This window comes from Lepus europaeus, chromosome 10 (assembly GCF_033115175.1).
Source record: "Lepus europaeus isolate LE1 chromosome 10, mLepTim1.pri, whole genome shotgun sequence".
Classification (NCBI taxonomy): domain Eukaryota; kingdom Metazoa; phylum Chordata; class Mammalia; order Lagomorpha; family Leporidae; genus Lepus; species Lepus europaeus.
In genome coordinates this window covers 26,999,902-27,025,244 of record NC_084836.1, presented here as the reverse complement: position 1 = coordinate 27,025,244, position 25,343 = coordinate 26,999,902, and the positions used below count along the sequence as shown (strand labels likewise).

At 40.2% G+C, this 25,343-nt stretch overlaps 1 protein-coding gene across 1 annotated transcript in view; it reads left to right on the top strand.

Annotated features, from left to right (window-relative positions):
- The window catches only part of CRADD (CASP2 and RIPK1 domain containing adaptor with death domain), a 212,254-nt gene that overhangs the window by 50,803 nt on the left and 136,108 nt on the right, over positions 1 to 25,343 (top strand). The window lies entirely within an intron of this gene.

Here is a 25,343-nt window from a genome sequence, read left to right as displayed (position 1 = left end):
CATGGGGGACCAGGAGGAAGCACCTGGCTCCTGGCTTCGGATGGCGCCGGCTGTAGCGGCCATTTGGGGGGTGAACCAACAGAAAAGGAAGACCTTTTTCTCTAACTCTGTCTGTCAAACAAACAAACAAACAAACAAAAAAGAAGATGGCCCACGTCCTTGGGCCCTGCAGCCACGTGGGAGACCTGGAAGAAGCTCCTGTTTCCTGGCTTCAGATCGCCACAGCTAAGGCCATTGCGGACAACTGGGGACTGAACCATCCAGTGGAAGACCTCTCTCTCTCTCTGACTCTCCTCTCTCTCTGTGTAACTCTGACTTTCAAATAAATAAATGCATAAATCTTAAAAAAAAAACAAAGAAATTTGGGGGGCATATAAACATTCAGCCCATAGCTTAGGGATAACATTTAACAAGGTTAAGATAGAAGGTATTGCTAGCTGCCTGCAATTAGAGTGAAAGAAAAGCAGAAAAGTACAGAACATATTTACAGATTATCTGCTTCAACACCCTGCTATCAGGTGTCCTCACTGTACAACCACAGCTGCATGTGATAAGCATTCCAACAGAGCTTGCACAGGGAGTGATTAATTTTGAGTCAGACAACTAGGATATATCTGGTGGCAATTATCAGAAAACTTGTCATTCTTAAAAAATATTCTGTACTATACCATTTATTTGTCCTTGTTCTTGTTCCTGTTTCCATCTAGAATATGACCTGTTTAAATTCCACATACATGTTCCAAAACTTAGTGACTTAAAATGTAGTATATTATTTTTCACAATTTTGTGTGTTTACTGGGCTCAGCTGGATGGTTCTTCTGTTTCATGTAGTCTCAGCTACTGATACTAATTCAGCAGATGCTTTCAGTTTCCCAGTTTGGCTGGGATTAGAGTGTCCAGGAAAGCATCCCTGAATTTCTCATGTGGGCTGTAGACTGGAACATCGTAGTTTCTTCTATAATATTTAATTTCTTCTGGGACCTAGACCAGCCTCCTTTTAGCGTGGTGGCTGTGTTCTAAGTATGAGAATATAGATGTTACTGCAGTGATCAAAGTGAGCCTGAATTCCACTTCTTGATGGGATAGGTGATAGGTGGTCTACACATACAGAGATGAGCAGAGCTCTCAGTGGTGATATTTGCAGACATTCCACCTCAGCATCCTTAGTTTGTTTTATCTTTTCAATGGGATGTGTGCATTATTAGCAATTCCCTGGGCCTTTACATATTACTTGAACCCATTAGTTTTCTTTCTTTCTTTTTTTTTTGGACCCCTTAGTTTTCTTTATTTTATTTTATTTTATTATTTTTATTTTTGACAGGCAGAGTGGACAGTGAGAGAGAGAGAGACAGAGAGAACCATTAGTTTTCAATTATGAATTGTTTCTGTAGAAAGCTTCTGTGGATATTTTAGATGCAATTGAGCTGCAGCTGAAAATTGATCATTGAGTGCATGATGCTTTTTTTCTGCTGTATGTGCCATTTATATTGTCTTGTACAAGTTCCTGTGGGCTGAGGAGATTAGCATATAAGTCAAAAGAATCTGAAGGATGGTCCTGGATACTTTTCTGGTTCTTACTGTAACCTAGGGCAAGTGATTTCATCAGCAGGGCAAGTAAACAAGGGAAAGGAACAAAAAGGAAGGGCCAAGAAGAAAAAGAAAACAAGTTTGTTGCTTTGAGCTGTTATTTTAATGTTAACAGATGACAGGGGGAAACTTGAACTACTCAACTTGCTTCCCTGTCCCTAACTGGTTTGGCTTCTATCTCTGCCCTAATTGCCTTCTCCAATCCCATTCTTGCTTGCTACAATTCATTTCCTACATAGCAACCAGAAGGATCATTTAAAAATGTAAATCATATTATGTCATTCCCTACTTTAAGGTGTCTCAGTGGATTTTCATGGCACTTCTAATAAAATACAAACTCCTGATCATAAATTAGCTCCTATTCCCACTTCTCCAACCTCTCTTCTTACTACTTTCCCTTCCCTCTTTGTTTCAGTCACATTTTATTTCTTTCTGTTCTGGGTTCTTTCTGCCAGGTTCATCCCATCTTAGGATGTACTTGCTGTTCCCTTGGTCTGGAACACTCTGCCCCTAGATCTCTCTCAGCCTGATCCTTCATTCAAGCCCCCGCCCAGGTGACCTCAGAGAGACCTTTCCTGACTTCCCAGTCTATAGTAGTACACCAGAATCACACATGCTCTCTCTGTCTCTCTTTCTCCCTTCTGTTTTTTTTTTTTTTTTTTTTTTTTTAGCACTGAAGCTGTGTTTCTCATTTTTTTTTAATGTATAAAGTGGGTTGAAAATAATAAAATTTACCTCATGGAGTTGTCATGAGGATTAAATTAATATAGGATAATCAGATAGATAATGTGTTATCAACGTTTGCTTTACTATTATATCACTCTGTACTGCCTGAAGTTGTCCTGCTTAATTATATTCTACCATATGGTCTTTTACTGATCACCAGAGTATCAGCTCTTTGTAAGCAGTGACTGCCTCTGTCCACCTTGTTCAATCCCAGTGCAAGAGATCCTCAGCAAACACTTGTAAAATAAATGCATGAAAGGAAGGGATGATCATATTAAACAGACCAGACAAATTATTAAAGCTGGCAAAAGTTGAATGGATTATAAAAGATTGTAGAATCATTCAAAATGGGTTTAGGATTTTTAATCCAGAAGAATTTTGTTCGTGATCCTGAAAGAATTTGGGGATAATTTTTTATTAATTTTTAGTTTTATGAAATTTGAAGAGTGGGAAGATGTTAGAATAATGAATATAGGTAAATGAAGTTCTGATTTTCAAGAGTGAGGAGTATGGGTTTAAAAACTGTATACTATGAGCTTTTTTTTTTTTTTTTTTTGACAGAGTGGACAGTGAGAGAGAAAGACAGAGAGAGGAAGGTCTTCCTTTTCCATTGGTTCACCCCCCAATGGCCACTGCGGTTGGCATGCTGTAGCTGGCACGCTGCGCCAATCTGAAACCAGGAGCCAGGTGCTTTCTCCTGGTCTCCCATGCGGGTGCAGGGCCCAAGCACTTGGGCCATCCTCCACTGCCCTCTTGGGCCACAGCAGAGAGCTGGACTGGAAGAGGGGCAACTGGGACAGAATCCGGCACCCTGATAGGGACTAGAACCCAGGGTGCCTACGTCACAGGCGGAGGATTAACCTATTGAGCCGTGGCGCCAGCCTACTATGAGCTTTTTACTACTTGTGAGCAAAGTTCTAGAATGAATTATTAAAAGGATGGTTTGTGAGTGCTCAGAGGGTGTTGTTTAGTGGGAAAGTGGGGCACCCGTAGAGAAAAGAGGTCCGGAGGAATGAATTGATTTTTTTTTCAGGTCACCACTGAATTTAGTAGCAGAACTAAAATGAGAATAAAGACCTTCTGACTCCAGATCACCATTTTCTGCTCCCAAAGAGTTTAAATCTGAGATCTTAGAGCTTCTCAAATTCAGAGCAAAATAGAGTCTTTCATATGTGCTTTTTATTTTGAAGAGAAGTTAAAAAGAAAAAAAAATCTGCCTTTGAAAACAGTTTCTTTATTGGGGTTTATTGAGCCGTAGGAGTGGAAGAATATATTCCCAGGAGTAGATGAGATTGAATTCTCCCTCCAACCCCTTATGCAGTACGATAGAGGCAGATACTTGGCAGTGTGATATTTTGCCAGGTTATCTGATTAAGTGAATGCTACCTGTTATGTGTCTGCAGAAAGCAGCATGTGTTCTTCCATTAGATGTGCACTGTCTGATACAGTAGGCTCTCTCCACAAGTGACTATTGAGCAGTGAAAATATGATTCCTCCAGATTACCATGTGCTCAAGTATAACATACACATTGGATAGCAAAGACTTAGTTTGAAGGAAGAATGGAAATCTCTCAGGGCTACTCTGAGTCTCTGTTGAGGCAATAATATTTTAGATATATTGGGTTATATAAAATATATTACTAAAATTAACTTTATCTTGTTTTTCCTTTCAAAAAATGTGTCCAATATAAAACGTAAGATTACTTATGTGACTTGCATTCATTGGGACCTGGTACTTTCAGGAAGAAAGGTTGAAGGGAAGGGGGATATCAATATGCAGATGAGGTGAGGTGACAGCTGCTCTCACTGATAAAGGAGATTCTCCCTGTTCCATGTTTCTCAGGAAGAAGAACGCAGACGATGGCAAAGTCAGGTCAATAGAAGACAGACCTTTCTAAAATAGCTGTCCAAGGGTGGTATGGGCTCCTTTTAGAAGGAGTGAATTCTTTGTCATTATGTATAATTCAGGCAGAAGCTGGATAGCTGCTTAGGATCCTTATTTAGGGAAAGATTATGTGGTTAAAATGAATACCTTTGTACCCCAGAGGTGCCTTGAATTTGTACTTATATGAAATGAATGGATTCTATAGGAAGGAGAAAAAAAAAGCCCAAGTTGATTTTACTCTTTGTTCTTTTCCTTTATTTACTAGAAGAACTTTGCATTCTTGGTTAAGGTAGTTGATCCTCTAAGCCTAGAGAATCTGATGAACAGTTTGTTAGGGATGTGCTTGGCAAAAGTTAAAAATAATCAACAGCAAAATAAGTAGAGGTCTTATTTATGTACTTGTATTATGTATTTATGTATTATGAGGGCGGGGAGAGAAACAGAGAGAGAGAGAGAGAGAGAGAGAGAGAGAGAGAGAGAGAGAGAGAATATGAATGTCTCTGTGTGTACATGTGTGTTTCTATCCACTGGTTCACTTTCCAAGTGTTTCCAGTGGTGGCCAGGCCAGGGCTAGGAATTGGAAACTCAATCCTGGGTCTCCCACGTGAGTGGTAGGAACGCAAGTACCTGAGCCATCTCCTGCTGCTTCCCACATCAGGAAGCTGGAATCAGGATCAGAGTTGAGACTTGAACCTAGGCACGCTGATATGGGATGTGGGCATCTTAATCACTAGGCTAACTGCCCACCCCTGGAGACTTATTTTAATCATGTAACAAGATCTCTAGAAGTTAGCTGCTCCTGGCATTGGTTCCTTGGTTCAAAGCCCTAGGGCAAGTTTCCCTGCTATTGGTCTGGCCTTTCCTTTCGATGTGGTGGCATGATGACCACAGCTACCAAGGGAGGCTGCAGGGTGGATGTCAGATCTAGGATGGGGAAGCACAGGAGAAGGAGGTTGTGGGTGTCAGTGTGTTGGCCAAAAAAACAGGGCTTGCCATGGATGGGCTTAAATGTGATCAAGGGCACTATGCTCAAGTTAAAACATCAAGTGCTTTGGGGTCAAGAGGGAACATCATTCAGTCCCCTTTTTTATTTTTTTAAACTTTTTTTTTCAAAAAGTGTTCTTAGTTGCCACTGACGATTGCTACCTAGATTGAGTTTTACTGAGCAGTTCTTTCTTCTTTAGAAATGGGAAAAGGGAGGACTCGAGAAGTTCATGCCTTTGATTCTTAATATAAATCACTCGCAGGGTAGTAGTGACACTTCCTGCCTTGCTGCTTTCCTCTTCTCTGACTTTTTTTTTTTTTTTTTTGACATTCTCCGACTTCTTTATCAGAAGAGAATCTGTTACCTGAGAATGATAGGAACACAAAAGGAATTAGTGTCTGTCACAGAATGTTGCTAAACAAATACAGATGTTCGAAGTTCTGAGCAGGCATTGATTGAGAAGAATTTGCATGTGACACAAAGTGTGAGGGAGTTCAGAGGATAGACCTCTCATATGGGTAAAATTCAGTGTTAGAAACTTTTGTCAATTTTTTTATCCTTTAATATTGGTGACTGTTTGGAGCTCTCTTTAATAGGATTGATGGTATAGGCAGAGTTTCCAAACTTTTTTGACTTAACTTCCATGGCAGTAACAGATTTCAGCTAGCACCTTGGGATTTTCTTCAGTCCTTCTCATTTTCTTTGGTCTATGATAAAGTAGTAGTTTTAAGTAGAAAAATTATTTAAATAAAGTTCATTATTGACGATGGTCTTATAATGTTTATTTTTATTAGTAAATTTTTTGAAGAGTGGTTTTAGTTTCAAAGCAACATTGAGAGGGAGGTATAGAGAATTTCCATTCACCTCTTACCCCTACTCATGCAGAGTGGAACATTTGTTTTAATTGGTAAACTGACATTGACACATCATTATCACTCAGAATCCGTAGTTTACATTTTATTCTTGGTATTGTACATTCTGTGGGTTTGGACAGCTGTGCAATGGCATGGAGCCACTTCTGTAGCATCACACAGAGTATTTTCACTGTCCTCAAAATCCTCTGTGCTCTTTGTAACCCTCCTACTCCCTCCTCCAACAGCCCTGGCAACCACTAATTTTTTTTTTTACCGTCCCCTTAGTTTTCCCTTGTCAGGATGTCATATAGTTACAATCATACAGTATGTATTTTTTTTTTCAGATTGATTCCCTTCACTTAGTAATATGCAATTAAATTTTCTCCATTTTTTTTTTTTGTGACCTTATACCCCATCTCTTTTTAGTGCTGAATAATATTTCATTGTCTGGATGTAGCACAGTTTATTGAAGGGCACCATGGTTGCTTCCAAGTTTTTGCACTATGACTAAGTCTGCTATCAACATTCATGTGCAGGTTTTTGTGTGGACATACATTTTAGGTTCATGTAGGTGAAAACCAAGGAGATTGACTGTTAGATCATGTGGTAAGAGTATGTTTAGTTTTATAAGGAACTGCCAAATCGTTTTCCAAAGGTGCTATACCATTTTGCATTGTTGCTGTTAATGAATGAGTTTATGTTGTTGCATGTCCTTGCCAGCATTTGGTGTTATCAGTGTTTTGGATTTTGGTCATTTTAATCGATATGCAGTGGTATCTCACTGTATTTTAATTTACAGTTTTTTTAATGATATATAATCTTGAACATTTTTTCATTTCTTGCTTACCATATGTGTATCTTGGTGAGGTATCTGTACAGGTCTTTGACTTATTTTATTTTAAAAATGATTTATTAATTGAAAAGCAGAGTGATGGAGAGAAGGAGGGAGAAAGGAGGAAGAAAGAAAAGGGGAGAGAGAGAGAGAGAATAACATCTCTTTGGTTCATTCCCAAAATGGCCACAACAGGAGCCAGGAACTCCAACCTGGTCTTGCACTTGGACCATTTTTGCTGCCTTCCCAGGCACATTAGTAGGAAGCTGGATCAGAAGCAGAGCAGCCAGGACTCCAACAAGCACTTTGATACCAGTATCATAAGCGCCGACTTAATCCACTGTGCTGTAACACTAGCCCTGCTCAGTTTTTAGAAGAGTTGTTTATATATTTGGGATAGCAGTTCTTTATCAGATTTTTTTTGCAATTTTTTTTTTTAAATCATGGCTTGCTTTCTTATTCAATGCCTTTCACAGAGCAGACTTTTAATTTTAATGAAATGCAGGTTATCAGTGGTTTGTTTCATGGAGGATTATGCCTTTGGTGTTTTTTTTTTTTTAACTTTTATTTAATGAATATAAATTTCCAGTATACAGCTTATGGATTACAATGGCTTCCCCTTCCCATAATTTCCCTCCCACCCGCAACCCTCCCCTCTCCCGCTCCCTCTCCCCTTCCATTCACATTAAGATTCATTTTCAATTCTCTTTATATACAGAAGATCAATTTAGTATACATTAAGTAAAGATTTCAACAGTTTGCACCCACATAGAAACACAAAGTGAAACATACTGTTTGAGTACTAGTTATAGCATTAAATCAAAATGTACAGTACATTAAGGACAGAGATCCCACATCAGGAGCAAGCGCACAGTGGCTCCTGTTGTTGACCCAACAAATTGACACTAGTTTATGGCACCAGTAACCACCCTAGGCTGTCATCATGAGTTGCCAAGGCTATGGAAGCCTTCCAAGTTCCCCGACTCTGATCATATTTAGACAAGGTCATAAAAGACAGAGTGAGGATAGTAACCAATGATCCTAAGAGTGGCATTTACCAGGTCTGAACAATTATACAGCATTAAGTGGGGAAGAGGACCATCAGTACACACAGGTTGGGAGTAGAGCCATTGGTGGTAGAGTAGAGGTTATGATTACAAAGGAATGAGGTCCAAGTGCACTAGACAGGGTCTAGAACAAAGGACAGAGTCTTTATTAGAGGAGCTAAGAAAGGTGCTGTCTAAGCTACAATTAAGTTTTCTGATTGAGAGGCAAATAGAACCTGATAGAAGGGGCTTGATAATAATCTGTTGGGCTTTAGGCCTTGTAAATTCAGAGGCCCAGACCTATCTATCTCTTCACATGGGGTATATCCTAAGGGAGGTGTGAACCTCCTAGGGGAAGGCACTCTGTTGACTTTCATTACTTGGCTGGCCTGGGAGGAGAGCTGGCCAGGTAAAGGCAGGTGGCATCTCTAACAAGAAATTTACAGTTCTGCCTGCAATGTTGCTGACCCTACTTGACCATACCCTCAGCTGCAGTGGTCACTTTGGAAGTTGGGCTGAGTGAAGGGCTTTTCAGCTTGGAGCCAATAAGATCTGTGGCTCTGACCTGGGCATCCTTCGACTCCAGGGCAGGTCCATTTCCAGTGACCCAACTCTTGGCAGAGCTGCCAGGGCTCTTCACAAGCTGACTTCTGCTGAAGCCCAGACTTACCACATTGAAAGCCACTGCAGTGGACTGGCCTGTTGGGTCTCCTTGAGGGCAGATCACCGTACAGATCAGCCATTAATAGGCCTGCCACCCATTGCTTCTGATGCCTAGCTTTCTTTTCCTCCTGGTTTGTGTTAAAGCAGACCCGAGGATGCAAGTCAAGGGAGTGCCCGTTTCCCATCTCTAATCTTCAGTGGCCTGAACTACAAGTCTATAGTCACAGGCATGTTCTGTAGTAGTTTTTCTAAGGTAGACAATGCCCATGAGGAAAATTATATTCTCACTTTAAAACTTTCTTTCCCTTTGGTCTGAAAGGGAGGTTTTTTTTTTTTTCTACTTACTGTATACTTCGCTGATGGCGATGTGAATCTAGCTATGAGAGAAAGGTCTTCCTTTGCTGTTGGTTCACCCTCCAATGGCCGCCACAGCCAGCGTGCTGCAGCCGGCGCACCATGCTGATCCAAAGCCAGGAGCCCCCGGTCGGGGCACCGATCCTGTCCCGGTTGCCCCTCTTCCAGGCCAGCTCTCTGCTGTGGCCAGGGAGTGCAGTGGAGGATGGCCCAAGTGTTTGGGCCCTGCACCCCATGGGAGACCAGGAGAAGCACCTGGCTCCTGCCATCGGAACAGCGCGGTGCGCCGGCCGCAGCGCGCTACCGCGGCGGCCATTGGAGGGTGAACCAACGGCAAAAGGAAGACCTTTCTCTCTGTCTCTCACTGTCCACTCTGCCTGTCAAAAAAAAAAAAAAAAAAAAAGAAAGAAAGAAAAAAGGAAAAAAAAAAAAACAAAGCCAGGAGCCAGGTGCTTCTCCTGGTCTCCCATGCGGGTACAGGGCCCAAGGACTTGGGCCATCCTCCACTGCACTCCCAGGCCATAGCAGAGAGCTGGCCTGGAAGAGGGGCAACCGGGACAGAATCCGGCGCCCCGACCAGGACTAGCACTGGGTGTGCCGGCGCCGCAAGGGAGAGGATTAGCCTATTGAGCTGCGGCGCTGGCCCTCTTTGGTTTCTTTCATCAAAGTTTGTAGCTTTCCTCACATAGAATCTCTACATATTTTGTTAAATTTATAACTTTTTCAGGTGCTAATATAAATAGTAGATGTATGTTGATTTTCAAATTCCCCATGTTCATTGTTTATATATAGGAAAGCAATTGACCCTTGTATCTTAACCTTTTATCCCAAACCTTGGTATAATTATGTATTAGTTCTAGGAATTTTTTTGTCATTTCTTTTGGATTTTCTACATGGATGATCATGTCATCTGTGTAAAAAAAATAGCTTTTTTTCCTTCCTTCCATGTCTTTATGTCTTTTTTGGTTTTCTTATATTAATGAATCAGCTAGGGTTTCCAATATGATGTTGAAAAGCAGTGGTGAAGGGGACATCATCACCTGGTTTCTAATCTTAGCAGGAAATCTTTGATTTTTCTTATTAAGTATGATGTTAGCTGGTTTTTTTTTTTTTTTTGGTGGATTTTTTTTTTATCAAGTTGAAGAAGTTCCCCTCTATTCCTAATTCAGAGTTTTGATTATAACAGGGTGTTGGATTTTGTCAAATAATTTTCTGTATCTTATAATATGATTAATAGATTTTTCTGATTCAGACTCTTGATGTGATTGATTACATTGATTGATTTCATATGTTGAGCCAACCTTGTATACTTGAGATATAGATCCCACTTGGTCATTGTGTATAATTTTTTTATACATCGCTGAGTTCAATTAGTTAATATTTAGTTGAGGTTTTTGGCATCTTTGTTCATGAGAGATATTGGCCCATGGTTTTCTTTTCTTGTAATGCCTTTGTCTAAAATTAGTGTTAGGGTGATGCTGGCTTCAGAAAGTGTTCCCATTGCTTCTGTGTTTTTAAAGGTATTGTCAAGAATTAGTATAATTTCTTCCTTAAAGGTCTGTAGACTACCAGCGAAGCCATCTGGGGTTGGTGCTTTTTGTTTTGAAAAATTACTAGGGGCTGGTACTGTGGTGTAGTGAGTGAAGCTGCCCTTGCAGTGCCAGCATCCCATATGGTCACCAGTTCGAGTCCCGGCTGCTCTACTTCCAGTCCAGCTTTCTGCTGTGTCCTGGGAAAGCAGTAGAAGATGGCCCAAGTCCTTGGGCCCTGCTCCCATGTGGGAGACCTGGAAGAAGTTTCTGGCTCCTGGCATCGGATCGACACATCTCTGGCCATTGCGGCCAATTGAGGAGTGAACCAGTGAATGAAGACCTCTCTCCCTCTATCTCTGCCTCTCCTTCTCTCTCTGTGTAACTCTGACTTTCAAATAAATAAATAAATCTTAAAAAAAGAAAAATTATTAAATAGTGATTCCATTTCTTTGTAATTGTAGGTCTACTCAGATTGTTATCTGTTTTTGTGTGAGTTTTGACATGTTATTTTTCTTTTTTTTTTTAAGATTTATTTATTTATTTGAAAAGCAGAGTTACAGAGAGGCAGAGAAGAGAGAGAGAGAGAGAGAGAGAGAGAGAGAGAGAGAGAGAGAGAGGTCTTCCATCCACTGGTTCACTCCCCAAATGGTTGCAATGGCCAGAGCTGCCTCGATCTGAAGCCAGGAGCCAGGACCTGGGAGCTTCTTCCCGGTCTCCCACACGGGTGCAGGGACCCAAGGACTTGGGCCATCCTCTACTGCTTTCCCAGGTATATGTAGGTATATGTAACTGCTTTCCCAGATATACATAGTGAAGTCCCCTCTTTCATTTATGATATTAATCATTTGTGTTCTGTCTCCTTTCTTTGTTAGCTTGGCTAGAGGCTTACTGATTTTATGGATTTTAGTTTTTAATTTATGAATGTATGTTTTACAGCCCCAAATGTGGTTGTTCTAGGTGCCTATTTCTTTTCTTTTCTTTTTTTTTTTTTTTTTTAAGATTTATTTATTTATTTGAGAGGCAGAGTTACAGAGAGAGAGGGGGCTTCCATCCATTGGTTTGGTTCCCTCTCCAAATGGCTACAGTGGCAGAGCTGGGCCCATCTGAAGTCATGAGCCAAGATGCTCCTCTGGGTCTCCCACATGGGTGCAGGAGCCCAAGCACTTGGGCCATCTTCCTCTGCTCTACCAGGCCACCAGCAGGGAGCTGGATTAGAGCAGCTCGGACTCATCAGGCACTTATATGAGATGCTGGCGCCACAGGCAGAGGCTTAACCTGCTGCACCACAGCACTGGCTTCTCTAGATACTTATTTCATGTGAGCCTTTGAAAAAATGTATGATCTGCTGTTGTTTGCATAATCTACAATGTCAACTATATTCAGTGGGTTGATTGTGTTGTTGAATTCATCTGTGTCCTTATTGATTTTCTGCCAGGATATGTCCCTTTCTAATAGGGGAGTATTAAGTCTCCAAATTTAATAGTGGATTCATCTATCTCTCCTTATAGGTTTTGCCTTATCTATTTTAATATTTTGTTGTTAGGCACATATACATAATTGATTATTATGTCTTCTGGGAATATTGACTGCTTCTTTAGCCTTGATTATTTTCCTTGCTCTATAATCCATCTGTCTGAAGTTATTATGACCACTCTCTGTTTCTTTTGATTAGTCTTAGTATGGTATATCTTTTTCCAAGGATGCTCAAGTCCCTTATATAAAACAGTACAGTATTTACATATAATCTATGTATTTTCTTTCATATGCTTTAAATCATCTACATTACTTATAATACCTAAGTGACATGTTAATGGTTGTTACAGTGTATTGTTTAGGGAATAATAACAATAAAAAAGTCCATAAATGTTCATTACAGATACAGTTGTTTTTCAAATAATTTCAACCTGCACTTGGTTGAATCCATGGATTTGGAACCTACAGATACAGATGCTTTGTATTTGTCTTTACGCTTAAGTGGGCTTCCTTAGATTACATATGGTTGGGATTTGTTTTTTGATCATGTTTGACAACCTCTCTTTTAATTGGTATATTTGGGTCATTGACATTAAAGTGATTATTGATATAGTTGGATTGATATCTACTATATTTGTTACTTTGTTCTATTTGTTGCCCTTATTCTTTACTCCTATTTTTATCTTCCATGCTTTTGCTGCCTTTTGTGGTTTAATAGTTAATCATTATTATATTATTCTATTTTTTCTTTTTTTATGGAATATCAACTATACTTTTTAAAAAAGTAGTTGTCTTAGAGTTTACAGTACATATTTATAAGTAATCCATGTCCACTGTCAAATAACTATACTGCCTTGTGGATAGTGAAAGTATCTTATAGTAATAAAGCATTCCTAATTCTTCTCTCACTTGTGTCATTGCTGTCATTCATTCCAGTTATATGGGACCATATGTAACCAGATTTATATACATATGAGCATACATTGTTGCTATTATTATTTTGAACAATCTTTTATCTATTAGATCAATTCAAAATAAAGAAGTAAAAATTTTTTATTTTTATCTTTATTTTTCCATAAATTTGAAGGATAATTTCACAGGGTACAGAATTCTAGGCAGTGGGACTTTTTTCTCAGTACTGTAAATATTTTACTCCAGTGTCTTCTCACTTACATAATTTCTGAGAAATCAATATCATTTAACCATTGGCCCAAAATGGGTATCAGTGTCTAAGAATAAAAGTTTTGAACCACTATGATTACTAGCCATGTTCAGCTCAGCTTCTGAGCCCTGATTGTCACCACTCCCTAGTTATACAGTTGTACATTTTAAAACTTTGTTTTGAACGAAAAAATTTTTTTGATTAAATAAAAACTTTGAACCTCATGCTACATCTGCCTTTAAAGACTCAAGTCTCCCACTCAATCTTGCCCCACCCTCTCACCCAAATCCCTTCTGAACCACTTTGGGAAATGCTAGTGGTGGTGGTGGCTCCACAGTATTTGTAAGGACATGAAAATAAAAGTGGGAAATATATAAAAGATTCAAATTTTGCTGAGTAGGAGAATTTGACTTGTGGAATGTTGTTATACAAAAGTTGATGCGTTGGTTATAGAAAATATTTGATACATTAAATAATAAGGGTCTTTTGCATGTTGAGAAGTGGGAGATACATACTTTAATCATTTTATGCTCAGAAAATTTGGAAAGGCAATTTGTTGGGTCTGGAGTACTTCTTTGTCCTATCCATTGTTGACTTTCTGTATGAATATAATATATGTATACCTATCTCTCTTAATTCTCAAAAGCATCTCCTTACAAGGTAGGTATTTTTTAAAATTTACTTTACATATAAGGAAGCTAGGAGAGAGGAACTTTTCCGAAGTCTCAAAGCTGGTACATCCTATAACTGGTACTGACTTCAAGACCCATAATTCTCCTACTGAACTAACCTGAATGCTGGCAAAGCCTGCAGCTCTAATTGTTTTCTGGTTACTCTTCCCATAATGGCAAAGAGTAATTACTCTAATTGTTTAATGTCTCTCACATTTGTTAAGACTATTTATTTGAGACTGTGTATTATTTATTTGGGACAAGAAATGTATTTTTACATTTAACTACATATTAGTTTTTTTTTTTCAGGTCAATTTTTTTTTTTTTTTTTTATATTAGAGAACCAAATCTTACTAAAACTTTAGTTGGAGGGACATAATATCTCTTTGTTAGGAAAAAAAATCTTAGATAAATATATCCTTATCATGACAATGAATCCTAAAGAACCACAGTTTATTCTTTTTTCATCACTTTTCTGCTGTGGCTCTTAACAAGTAGAATTCAGTAACAGGAAAGAACGAGTGGCAACTTGGAATTGTGGCATTTGAGATTAGACTGGTGAACAGGAGGGTGTGTGACAGCACACCTATTAACAGGCAAATAGGACTGTTGCTGAAGACATGGGAAGATTTGTTCTGAGAGTCATCTTTGGCATTTGGCCGTCTCATTTTCATGATGAAACAAAAAAGCAGGAACCTTGGAGTCACTCTTCTTTATATTCCATTCCTGGATAATTACCAACTATGCTCAGATTTTGAAAGGTCCTTTTATTTTATGATTGCATCTTTCAGCAACAACTCTTATTATGCTATTATGCAATTTGCCGTATTTATGATGCTCAGGTGGGAAAACTTTCAGCCCCTGCAATTGAAAAGGTCACCCTGGTGGAGCATTTGTAGTGGGTTCTCTTGTTTTGCTGTTGAGCAAGCAGGATTGAAGACAGGTGAATACTTTCCAGATGGGCTTTTGAATAACTGGTCAGGTCCCTGGGGTCTCATCAGTAACAACACAGGAGAACGCATGTTCTTGCTCTCTTTTTCCATGCTCCGTTTCCCGTGGTCACTCTGCATGGGCTTTATATTCGCTGGATGATTACACAGTTAATACTGAGGAACAACTAGTTCATTGAAGCCATGAATCTCTGAGCTTTGCTGGATGTGTTTACTTGGGTACCAGAACCTGTCACAATCCTGGAGACATAGCAATTCTGCTTTCATTTGCTTTGTGATCATTTCAGTATGAAATGGAACCATTTTCTCCCAGAACATAATGTCCCTGGATAAAAAACAAGTGATAGCACTTTATGAGCTTTAAGGAGCCTAGAACCAGGCTGGTTAGCAAACTGAAGCTGTTGTGACTCAACTTGGTACCAACAGCTTTTCCTGAAATTATGTGAGTGGAAGGGAGTATGGGAAATGTGCCTCTTGGACCTCCAGTGCCTAGTCCCGCTCAGCAACAGGTAGTCGGGATGGCTGAGCCAGGGGGAGAGAACAACAGGCCAGAGGCTTTGCTGCCATGTTCTGACATGGAAGACAGGGTGCACTCAGCTCTGTATTCATGGCATTCATTTAGACTTCTAGATATGCAGCTTTTAGATATGCCTGCATTCATCACTAGGCACGTTCAAGGGAGACACTGGGACCCCCTCAAGGTCAGCTTTGTAGGAAGTTTTTCCCGATAATACCCTCCAGTCCTGGAGGTGAACTTTGTGTTTTCTCCTGTGCTGTGCTTTGACACAGGACTTGGGTTATTATAGCCCACTGGCTTGTTTCCTTGTTCATTTTACTTGTGGACTGAACCCTGAGGACAGGGATACTGTGTTATCACTCTTTGAATATTCAGAGCCTAGTTCATATTATGTGTTCAATGATGGTAGTTAAATAAATGAAATAGAGAGGTTTAACTTCTTTCTCCCCCCATGGTATGCTATCCTTTTCAATGAAAGAATTATACCAGTTACCACAACCAATAACCAGAACTAATGGACCATGGTAGCATAGATATGAATAGAGTTGAAAAATAAGGGTGATTATAAAATATGTAGGAATAGCCATAGTAAGAGATGGGCAGGAGCTGCATGAAGAATACTTCCAAACTTCACTGAAGCATATTTGAATAAAGAAACATGTCATGTTTGTGGCAATAACAGTGAACACAGTAAATATACCTATGTTATTTTTATCTATGTTAACCTAAAGCTTAATTCCCACAGAAATTGCAACAGGATTATTATTCTGTGGAATTTGATAAAATAATTCTAAACTTCAGAAGAAAATTGCTTGAACCAGTAAAAAAGAAAAATGAAAGTTTCTTATCAAACATTAAAACTTACTGAAAAGTATGGTAAATAAAAATAAAGTTGTGCACAAATTAAGAAATTGGAAGTCAGAGTGATCTGGATACCAAAACTTGACAAAAATACTGTAAGAAAAAATTACAGATTTCATGAGCATAGATGCAAATATTCTTATCAAAAGATTAATGGATAGACTCTAGCAAAATAGAAAAAGATTATTACTAAATGAGGGTTATATCAGAAATCCAAGGTTGGTTTAACATGTGAAAGTCAATGGGTAGGAAAAAAAGTCAATGTACTTACTGTATTAACAAAATAAAATATAGAGTAGAATAGCATAGGTACAGTAGAAAATCTAGAAGCAGGTTTCAGTATGTTTGGAAACCCAGTACAGGTCCCAAATCCCTTGTTTGAAATGTTTGGTGCCAGCCATGTTTCAGAATTCAGAGTGTTTAGCAATATCTCATAATCAATTTGATGTGTATTTACACAGCAGAACAGATTAGTGGTGACACGAAATGGGATAAAGATCAGAAATAGCCTCATATTACCTCAGCTAAAGTTTTGCTACCAAATGAATTTTAGCACCAGTGCAAAAAACCACAAAAACTGTTTTCAGAATTTTAAGTAAGGAATTGGTTTTTCTATGACAGGTGACATTTCAATCAATGATGTAAAGTTTAAAAAAAATAGTATTAGAATTATATACTAGTCATTTGGGGGGAGGAGGAGGAGAAGGATAAAGACAAACCCCTTGCTTATAATATGTTACTTAAATAATTGTTAATTATGATTAAAGATAGTAAAATCAGAAAAACAGTAAAGTTAAAAATCTAAGATCTAAAAAGAATCTGAAGAAATCTAAAAAAGTAGTAGAATAAAATATATGCTCAATCTTGATTTATAATCTTGCAGTAGTGAAGATCTTTGTGAGCATGCTACCACAACTAAACAAATAGAAAAAAGAGAGAGGCCAGTGCTGTGGCTCACTAGGCTAATCCTCCGCCTGCAGCGCCGGCACCCCGGGTTCTAGTCCTGGTTGGGGCGCCGGATTCTGTCCCGGTCACTCCTCTTCCAGTCCAGCTCTCTGCTGTGGCCCGGGAAGGCAATAGAGGATGGCCCGGATGCTTGGGTCCCTGCACCTGCAAGGGAGACCAGGAGGAAGCACCTGGCTCCTGGCTTCGGATCAGCGCAGCGCGCCGGCCGTGGCGGCCATTTTGGGGGTGAACCAACGGAAGGAAGACCTTTCTTTCTGTCTGTCTGTCTGTCTGTCTCTCTCTCTCACTCTCACTAACTCTGCCTGTCAAAAAAAAAAAAAAAAAGAGAAATTAGATGATTTATAAAGGGCTCTTAACATATTAATAAACAAAACAGATGAATTTTGCAGAACACAAATGGATCAAGGATACAATTTGCAAGAGAAGAAACACAAATGGCGGCCAGTTCTCTACCACCAATATGATGATGACTACTATTAGCTGCCACCATTTATGGGGTGTTTACGGTGTGCTGGGCGCTGGGCTAAGGGCTTTACATTTAAAGCTTAATACTGCGAGACAGCTGCAAACACTTAGGGTTTGCAATGACAGTCCAGTTTAGGGAGGTAAGGCAGCTCATCTTAGATCACACATTAGCAGGACTGTTGCAACCCAGGACAGTCTGCCCCCAGTGCTCTTGTCCTTCAGTACAATGACTTACTGCCTAAGTATATCACTGTACTAATGAAAAGAAAATACAATGAGCAACTGGCAGTTACTGTTTGTTTTATCTGTCTGACTGGAAATGACTTAAAACGAGTATTTGGAGCCAGGTCTGAAGTCTGCACACTTATTTGTTGCTGGTGGGAGTGTCATTGGCATGGTCTTTTGGGGAGGCACTTTGGCAGTATGAAAGTACTTTAAAAATTTTGGGCTGGCGCTGTGGCGCAGCATGTTAACGCCTTGGCCTGAAGCGCCTGCATCCCATATGGGCATTGGTTCAAGACTTGGCTGCTCCACTTCCGATCCAGCTCTCTGCTATGGCCTGGGAAAGCAGTAGAAGATGGCCCAAGTGTTTGGGCCCCTTCACCTTCGTAGGAGACCAGGAAGAAGCTCCTGGCTCCTGGCTCCTGGCTTCGGATCAGTGCAGCTCCAGCTGTTGCGGCCATTTGGGGAGTGAACCAGCAGGTGGAAGATCTCTTTCTCTCTCTCTCTCTCTGCCTCTCTTCTCTCTGTGTAACTCAGACTTTCAAATAAATAAATAAATCTGGCCGGCGCCCTGGCTTAACAGGCTAATCCTCTGCCTTGCGGCGCTGGCACACCGGGTTCTAGTCCCGGTTGGGGTGCCGGATTCTATCCCGGTTGCCCCTCTTCCAGGCCAGCTCTCTGCTATGGCCCGGGAGTGCAGTGGAGGATGGCCCAAGTCCTTGGGCCCTGCACCCCATGGGAGACCAGGAGAAGCACCTGGCTCCTGGCTTCGGATCAGTGAGATGCGCCGGCTGCAGCAGCCATTGGAGGGTGAACCAATGGCAAAAGGAAGATTTTTCTCTCTGTCTCTCTCTCTCTCACTATCCACTCCGCCTGTCAAAAAAATAAAAAATTAAAAAAAAATCTTAAAAAAAATTTTTGTGGAAAATGGAATTAAAAGATTCATTTTGGTGCAAGAGACGTGAAGTCATATACATGAGGAGTCTTCCGAAAGTTTACGGAAAAGACAAATTATGAAAAAAGTACACTGAGTTGCAAAAATTTTTGCACAAAAATAAATTTTTAATTCCACATTTCCATGGCCTTTTTGAAGTGCCCTTTTGTGTACCAGAAGCCACATGCTTTCACATAGTGCTTCTTCCACTTCTAAGAACTTGTCTGAAAGGGATAATTTAATCAATACTTATATGTACAAGGATGTTCATTTCATTATTGTTTATAGAAACAAAAGGCTAGAAGTATAAGGATGTTCATTTCAGAAAAGGCTGGAAAAAATGTGTCCATCAGTGGAAAATTGGTTAAATCATTTATAGAAGTGAAAACATAGAGCTATATTTATTAAATTTAAAAATACTGTCCCAGATATGCTATTAGATGGAAAAACAAATTAAAGATAGTGCAAAACACTTTTTGTGGCATAACCCCATGTTTGAACAATTCAAAGTGTTCACATACATGTATATGCCAAGAAAAAAGTCCAGGGAGACTGTGGAACACAGTGACAGTAGTGAAATTAAAAAAGTCATTTATTTTCTTCTCTGTGTTTTCATGCAGTAGTTATTGATGTATTTTTGCTGTATACAATATTAGACTGTGTTTGCAAAAGGTATTTAAAAGTATGTATTATAATTTTCCCACAGTGTTGGAACATTCTAAGTTGAAGATTAACTTCAAAATTTGGGGATGTCATTGAGGCCTGAATGTTTATTTTGCTTTAGCTAAGAAGTATTTATGCTTCCCATATTGACATTTTAATCTCTGAGAATTGACAAAGGCATGAGCTCACACATACACGTTACTTTCCTCATGTTTTTCCAAGAATTGCTGGGCTTCTTTCTCACTGTTTGGGTTCAAAGTAATGGTTTGCCAACTACTCCTTTTCAGGTTCATCAGTGTGAAAATTGTATGAGTAAACCTCTCACTAGATTTAAGGAAGTCCTTTTCACATTAGCCCCATCAGTAGATCAACGAGTTCAGGTTTCCTTACTGGGCTGAAATCTTAATTTAAAAAAAAAAAGTAAAAAGTTACATTAACAAATATAGCTGAGGAGACTTGCCTGAGCAATCTTCTGGTTTAGAAAAGAATTATTTCTGAAAAGGAGAAATATCTTTTAAATGCTTGATATAACCTATAAAATAAATCAGGAAGTTGTGAAATCTGGTATTTAGAATGGCATCTGAGTAGTGTGCAGAGTGCTTTGAATGTCATCCTGAGCACCCAAGGAACACTGTTTAATGTAAGAGTTGTGGACAAAGTCATCAGTGTAAATGTTGAAAGTCTCTGAAGATTTGGATGCAGGGCTATGAGTTCCATTTAATCAAACTGGTAGTTTCAGAATTTGATTCTTAAATGGCTTACCAAATAAAAGGAAAACACTTGTAGTGAAATTGCTGGTTGTACTTAGTTCCAGATGCAATTTAGGGCAACAGAACATGTCAAAGAAAATGTTTAGTAATGGGCTATTTTGAGATAGTGTCTTAATGTAGTAGTTATTTTGAATTATCTTTAAAATGGTTTATTGACCCTGTTCTTCTGTTTTGCTATTCTTTTTTGAGGATGTGCATGTTATACTGATATTATTTGAATAGTAGAACTCCTGTGTAGCAGTTATGAGGGTGTATCTTGGAGTCAGGTAGACCTGGGTTAAAGTCCAGGCAAGTAACCCAGTCTTTTTAATCTTCTTCATCTCAAAAGTAGTAACTTTGTGAGATAAACTAAAATGAGATAAGAGGATTAAGTTAGATCATTTTTGTAAAGAGCTCAGCAGTGCCTGGCACATATTAAGTGTTCAGTAAATGATTGGTCTTATTATATATAGTACAGTCTTTTTAAGACGATTTCTATGTTAGTATGTAGTTTTTTGTTTTTGTTTGTTTGTTTTTTTGACAGGCAGAGTTAGTGAGAGAGAGACAGAGAGAAAGGTCTTCCTTCCGTTGGTTCACCCCCAAAATGGTTGCTACAGCCGGCGTGCTGCGCTGATCCGAAGCCAGGAGCCAGATGATTCATCCTGGTCTCCCATGCGGGTGCAGGGCCCAAGCACTTGGGCCATCCTCCACTGCCCTCCCGGGCCACAGCAAAGAGCTCAACTGGAAGAGGAGCAACTGGGACTAGAACCTGGTGTGCTGGCGCCGCAGGCGGAGGATTAGCCAAGTGAGCTGTGGCACCGGCCAATAGTATGTAGTTTAGTGAAAACAATGTACATTGGCTCTATGCTGGCCGGCAAGTCAAGCCAGTCCTTTAGCTGCCAGAGGTGTGCAGGCACTGAGCCATCCTGAGTTGTGCTATGAAATCCACCTTTCCATTCTTCTGTGCATCTGTCCATCTAGGTATCCATCCTCCAGGTGCTCAGCATAGCAGCAAATAAAAAAGATCAAATCCCTGCCCTTAAGGAGCTTACATTTTAAGAGATTCAAAGCACTTTTGAATGTTATCTCATTTGCTTTTAAAAACAAGTATGTGAATTTTGCATTTCTGAGTACTCTTATTTGATAGATGAGTAAAAATAGATATTTTAAGATTAAATGATTAATCCAGGATAATAGTGCTGTGAGTAGAGCCCATTGTTTTTCATTATTATTTTAGCACCCTTTTATCTGTAACACCAAACTATTTTATTAAATGAGTTCAGCTGACCTGCTTTAACCTTTCAATCTTTCATCCCTCCCTGCTCTTGTGATGAGATTTGACAGTCAAAATGTTACCTACCATGCCCAACATCATCTAGCCCCTGCCACCCTCCCAGCTCCATCTTGGGCCTGTCCCTTGTATTTCCTGTCTTCCAGAAAGCTGGCCTTCTTTTCCCACCCTAGAGCCATTGAGTTCTTTCCTGCTTCAGTCCTTTGCAGATGCTGCTCTGTCTGCTGGAATGCTCGTTCCTGCTTCCTTTCCTGTCCCTCTTCCCCCTGCCTTCACCAAAGTAATCATAGCTACCAGCTTGAATGCCCCTCCCCGGGACGAGGAGACGTCCTCATCCCCTAGCCAGGGTCAGGTCCTGGTGCCATCTATGCTTTCTCACAGTACCCTCTGTTTGTCCTGCATAGCACATTTCTCACAGTGCACAGATTTTGTTGACTGCCTGTGTTCTATCTGGGAATGGTTAGAGGGTGGGCCCCATGAAGGCAGGAGCTAGAATTGTGTCATTGCCATCACTACTTCCCCAACTAGCACTAGGCCTCCTGTCGGCACGCCAACATGTGTGAATAAATGAATGAATGAGAACCCTCAGAGCATGGAACCAAGGATGGCGCAAACCAGTTAAACGCCAGCAGTTTGTTCCATTTCACTTTGCTCTAAGATACGATTTTAGCAATGCAGGCAACTTACAAAATGGTACAAGTTTCTCATATTTTACTGTTAAAATAGAAGAAGAGAAAGCAACTATGGAGATTTGAAGTCTGTAAAGTGGCAGCAAAAAGTGACAAGTAGGGTTGGTAGGCGCAGATGAGCTTGAGGTAAGGAGAATAAACAAGTTACTTGTTTTTGTGGGTCATTCCCATTAGACTGTGAGCAGCTTGGAGTCAGTTACCAGAACTCTGTTAGGTTTATATCCTCAAAGACAGCATAGTGCCTGATTCATAGTTGCTGTTGAACGAATGAATGAATGATACACCTCTTACCTTTACAGATGACTTCTTGTGTTCTTTTTTTTTTTTCTTTAAAGATATATTTATTCATTTGAAAGAGTTACAGAGAAAGAGAAAGAGAGCTAGAGGCAGAGTGAGAGAGATCTTCCGTCGGCTTGCTCACTCCCCAGATGGCTGCAATGGCTGGGGCTGGGCCAGGCTGCAGCCAGGAGCCAGGAGCTTCTTCTGGGTCTTCCTTGTTGGTGCAGGGGCTCTTGTTCTTGGGCCATCTTCTACTGCTTTCCCAGGTACATTAACAGGGAGCTGGGTCAGAAGTGGAGCAGCTGGGAATCGAACTGGCACCCATATGGGAGGCCGACAACTACAGGCGGAAGCTTAATCTTCTATGCCTCAGTTCTGGCCCTGACTTCTAGTGTTCTTAATGCTAATGTTAGAAATAGGAACAGTATGAGTTATGGAAAGAATACTGGATCTAGAATCAAAGTGCTGCTCAAAACTATTGAAATTGAGAATAATTATGCCTATGAAGTGGACTTGTCAGGAGCATGGTATGTAGTCAGTGTATATAAAGTGCTCTGTGAGCACTTTGTACATGTAACAGGACCTCAAGGCAGTTTACCTCCTCCTTTCTGCCTCTCTCCCTTTGATCTAACCCCAGAAAAAATATGGTACTATAAATCAGTAAAATAGAAAATCTCAAAGTAGAATCATGGCAATATATCTGTGACTTATATTTACCAAAGCAAGCATGATGCTGGCTTGCCTAAACAGCAGTACGGTACATTGTGCAGAAATTGGGGAATAGTGTTCCTGTTATTCTTGTCTGCCGTCAGCCGACTACTGAGAAGAACGACCACAAGGATTTCTGAAGTCCTTAGGTTCCAAACTTTCTGTTTTGACCTCTACCATTTTTTTTTTTTTATTTGACAGGTAGAGTTATAGACAGTGAGAGAGAGAGAGAGAGAGAGAGAGAAAGGGACCTCTACCATTTTTGTGTGTTCTGTCTTTACCAAAAAAGATCGCCTAACCACAGCTGTTCCTCCAGTTACTTCTTTTATTCATTTTATTCTGTTCGCTGTAGTGATTTCTCTCTTCTAGCTCCATTAATAAGAATTCAAATAGTTATGATGGGTGGACATAGGGTGTGTTACATGCTGATAGATCACTGAGTTCCTTGAGTTCAACACTGATTTCCTTTAGGCGGTGATTAGCAGTGGGCCAATTATTCTAGTCTCCCAGATCCTACCCCTGACCTAATTATGATTCGGAAGACAGAGAAATGCGAGCAGTTTTTTCTTTCTCTCCTGAGGATCGAGCAAGAGCAAGAGGTTTCACATCATAGCATGAGAGAACTATATGAGTGTGTACCAGACTCATTATGGAGAAATAGAAGTCATTTTATAGTATTGGATTAGTTCTCTTTTATAGCACTTACTATTGGCACAAAATGTATGAGGCACCGGAAACACAAAAACAATTAGTTCCTCAAGGAACTTTGAGTTCAGTAGGGGACTTAGACACATGAACAATATGGCACTGACAGGTAGGAACAACCCAGGTATATGTACAAGAAGAGGCGCTGATGACCACTTGGGTCTGGGATGGTTGAGGGAAGGTGGCATTGGTCAGTTGCCTATTGAAGAAGAAATTACTACCTGTCAAATCAATTTTTAAAAAAAAGAAAAAAATTAGAGTTTTCTTTGTGAACAGTATTGGAGAGGAACAGTCCAGGAAAGACAGGGAGACATGGGCCAGAATAGGGTGTGCAGGGGTCCAAGTGTTTACCCATTGCTCTGTTGTCAAGGGTGAAAGCTGTTGTGAAATCTGGCAATGCCAACAGAGGTGAAGGAATTTTTTTTTTTTTTTTGAGTCTCAAAGATAAAAATAAAGCATTCCCATCTGCTAGGATGGTTTGGGTGTTCTTTTTTTTTTTTTTTGCTAGAGGCAGGGGAATGTATGTGTCTAGATAAAAGTGAATGACAGGGCAGGCACTGTGGCACATTGGGTTAAGCTGCTGCTTGGGAAACCTCTGATCAATATCAGAATGCCTGGGATTGAGTCTCACTTGGACCTGGGAAACTGTAGATGGCCTAACTACTTGGGCTCCTGCCACCGGATGTGAGACCTGGATGGAGTTCCTAGCTCCTTGCCATCAGCTTGACCCATCCCCAGCTGTTGCAGGCATTTGGGGGAGTGAACTAGGGGATGAAAGATCTCCCTCTCTCTCTCTCTCTTTCTCTGCCTTTCAAGTAAATAAATAAACTTTTTTTTTTAAAGAGTCAGTGACCATTAAATAAACATTGAGATTGTCTTAATTTAAAAGAAAAGACTCTTTACTAATCTGCATCTGGAGAACTGATTTTATGTGTTCAGTTTTCAAGCCACCTAACTAAGGCATCTGTTCTGTCTCAGTGGAACAAAAGTAGTACAAATCGTGGTTACTGTGTCTTTACTGGAGAGATGGTTTCTTTGGGAGCAAAGGTAATTCTCAGGAAATCAACCTAATAGCCAGAGAAACCGAGAAGGTGGCCTTACCTTGTCTACCCTGGCTGCCTGGAAGTGAAATAGAACCTCAGATATTGTACACCTTTAAATAGTCCACGTTGCCTGTTTCCCTGCCTTCCCGGCCAGGGAACTGGGTAGTCAGTTTATAGTTCTAGGAACCGGGGCAGGACTGCTGTGCTTGCAGTTGCCTGCTTTTTATGGAACAGGGAATGTTGTTTAGGGAATTTAGGCAGCTGGAACCTGCCGCATTAGCAATTTGGGCGGAGGCAGAATTTTGGGGAGGGAAAATAAAGCTCATTACATACATTTGTTTGGGTGTAGAGGAGGCCGAGAGGGGAGGGCAGGAGAGTATGCTGAAGGCACGCAGGAGAGTGTCATAAACAGCTCCCTCTCTATTCATTTTTACTGTAAGAGCCCGGAGTTAACTGGGGTGATCACGTGGCCTCTCTTGAAAAGGGCAGTCATGTTCTGCTGTTTCTTAGCTGTTTTGTTAGTTGGAGCAA